Source organism: Canis lupus, chromosome 17 (assembly GCF_003254725.2).
Source record: "Canis lupus dingo isolate Sandy chromosome 17, ASM325472v2, whole genome shotgun sequence".
NCBI classification, from domain to species: domain Eukaryota; kingdom Metazoa; phylum Chordata; class Mammalia; order Carnivora; family Canidae; genus Canis; species Canis lupus.
The window spans coordinates 9,339,534-9,342,834 of record NC_064259.1 but is presented as its reverse complement, the minus strand read 5'-3'; positions in this window follow the sequence as shown (position 1 = coordinate 9,342,834).

Genomic DNA, 3,301 nt, shown 5'->3' with positions numbered 1-3,301 from the left:
AACCCCATGAGGTAGGCACTGTTGATATTCCTATTCTTTCGGCGAGGTAACTGGAATTAACCACTGCTATACAGCTGCTCTGAGGGAAAGCCAGGATTGAATCCGGGTCTTCCTGAGACCAACTCCAGGTTGCCAGACCTTCTAATAACTCATACGTTTGTGTTTTTTAAAATCATCAATGCTTTTAAATGGCAGGTGCACTTGAATTGTTTTATTTATTTATTTATTTGTTTATTTATTTATTTGTTTTTAATAAATCTATTTTTTATTGGTGTTCAATTTGCCAACATATAGAATGAATTGTTTTAAGACACCCATTTTCCCCACTTTGCAAACAGTTTGTCCAAATGAGCTGTCGCTTCTTTTGTGGTGTTGTCCCAAATTCATGAAGATGGTACCACACACAGATCCATGTGGCAAAAGGGGACACGAGGCTGCATTGGAGTAGAGAGAGTCATGACTAACTGCCCTTGCCTCAGGGAAGGCAGGAAGACCTCACAGAGGAGGGGGACTTCTACTGGCTCTGAAGGCAGAGCACTTTGTGGCAGAGGGCTGTAAGCATGGGGAAGGAGAACATGCCCAGAGGCCATACTAAAGAAATGTGCAAAGACAGACATAGTTTTGGTAAAAGGGAATCAGTGGGATAGTCGATAGGAGTTTCCAAGAGAATCAGCCTGAAGATAGCTTGGCATTGGGTCATAGATGACTCCAGGCCAGCACGTTCATCCGTCCTCAACTCTATCTGTTTAGCAGCACTACCACCTGCCGGGGCTATGATGTAGGCAAGTGATGACAGTACTGACACTTTCAAAATATCCCGTCTCTGTCATTCCCCCCTCACACTCATCACCAAGTCCTGATGTTTTCAGCTCCAAACTACATCTCAAATACATCCAGTTTCCCTCAACTCCGTTGTGTGTCCCTGGGCCAGAGCCACTCTGGTCTCTTACCAAGCCCACCATGACCTCCTCCCAGTAGCAGCCTGTCCCCAACCTTGTCCTCTTCAGCTATAACCTCCTCCCACCCCACAATCAGGGAAAAACCTTCTTTTTCTCCCCTTATTTTATTTTATTTTATTTTATTTTATTTTCATCATGATAAGTGTGCTATTTACTCCCTACCCCCTATTTCCCGCATCCCCTCACCTGCCTCTCCTCTGGTAACCATCAGTTTGTTCTCTGTAGTGAAGAGAGAAAAACTTCTTCTTCTTCTTTTTTTTAAATAAAGATTTTATTTATTTATTTATTTGAGAAAGAGAGAGAGCACAAGTGGGGAGGGGAATGGGCAAAGGGAGAGGGAGAGAAGCAGACTTGCTTGATGCGGGGCTCAATTGCAGGACCCTGAGATCATGACCTGAGCCAATGGCAGGCACTTAACCCACTGAGCCACCCAGGTGAAGAGGGAAAACCTTCTCGAAACACTAACATGTGCCGCTCCTCTGATCAAAACCTTTGCATTGAAGATAAACTCCCAAAACATTAAGAGGATACCAAACCCGAGTGTGGTCAGGGATGGCCTCATGCTGCTGCCCCCTCCAGAAACACTCTTCCTCTCAATTTACTCTTGCTCAATTTACTCCCCCTTCCCCAGCTCTGAGTGTTGCTGGCCTCTCCTCCTTCCTATCCCTGGCCTCCAACCACCCTGTCCCCTCAATGCCATACTGCCCCAGAAGCTTCCTTTGCAAATCCTAGTCAACCTTCTCTGGTCCCCACCCCTTCCTGGAGCACAGCCTCCTCCGCTCTCCCCCGAGGTTCTGGTCTCCCTCTCTGTCTGCCTTCTCTTCATCTACTTATGCTTTGAACTTCCATGGTGATTTGAGTAATTATTTGAACATCCTCCTCTAATGTAATTAGGAGAGAGACCTATATGGTTTGGGTTGCCACCATGTCCTCAGTGCCTCAGAGTCACCTGGTGCATCACCTGCTACACGAACGTACTCAGTAGAGACATTTGAATGCATGTTTCACAGGCTAAGTGGACAAATGAATGGATAAACACAGGCAGGAATTCCTGCCTGGAAACACATAGAGAACCCCGAAACTGCCTTATCCGTCCCTCCAAGAGAAATCGATGGTCCTCCTAGCCTCCCGAAGAGGATTTGGCTTTTGGAAAAAGCTAAGAGTCACCAGGAGGCAAGACTGTTGGGAAAGGTGGTTGGTTGGCCAGGGCCCAGGAGACCATGCGCAGTGCCAGCCGGGTCTCCCCGCACCCCCGAACTCAAGGAACTCAGGGAATGGTCCCAACGGGGCCCTGCCTGACTACACCCAGAAGAGGCGAGCTACCACTTTCCTAGCAGCCCTTTGCCTAGAAAAATCACTCCAAAGGCAAAGCCTCCATCTCTGAGTGTGGTGATGGGCACATTTCACAAGCACCAGGCTCATGGTTTTTATCAGGAAGTTGCCTTTCCCATAAACTGCACTACTGGGTCTCCTGAACCCATATTGTAACAACTGCTAGAGGGTGCCCTGCCTGCCCCGACCCCCAGACGAATGTGTCGCATGCCGCGTTCATTTATACAGAATGTCTAGAAGCCTGCGTCTGCTTATAAAGTGCAGAACGACAAAGAGCAATTTGCAGCAGTTTCTGGGGCTGTCTGTGCAGGGACTTTCTCAGGGGACGTGAATCAGTAATTTCCCCACATGTTAGCCCTGACGTTTTTGCTATAGGCAGCTGTCGGGCCTGCCAACTGGCGGCTCACGGAAGCCTGGCTCTCACCCGGAGACAGAACAAATCCCGTCACACGTAGCCAGCTATGGGCCACACAAGCTCTGTCTGTTGCTTGATCACAGCAGCTGAAACAAAAGCCTCCTCTGTCACAAGGCACATCTGTCATATAAAAAGATACTCCTTCCTTTGATTTTCTCTATCTGTTCTGGAAAGGCACCTCGAATTCCAAAAAGCAGAGTAGCACAACTGAGGAAAAGCGGGGCCCCATTCTGGGGTGGAAACCGCTCTGTTCCTCTGTTTTCATAATGGGAGATTGGGAAGGAACTTCAAAGTATATGGATCTGGTCTTAGGGGCCCTGGGTCCCCAAATAGGCTCTGTGACTTATATCGTTGGGTCAAGCCTCTTGGCCTGAGTCTCCTCACAGATAATATTTGGGGTAGGCGAGGTGCTGCCCTGACTCGTCTCATTTCAGTATCTAACACCATTGGTAGACGGATCGGCCAGTCATTTTGATTTTATTTTATTTTTTAAAATTAAAAAAAATTTTTTTTTCATTTTGATTTTAAACTGTGCTCATAGAAATCACAAGTTGGGTCATTTGTTTGAACCCTTAGTTTCCAAGACTAGGGACTC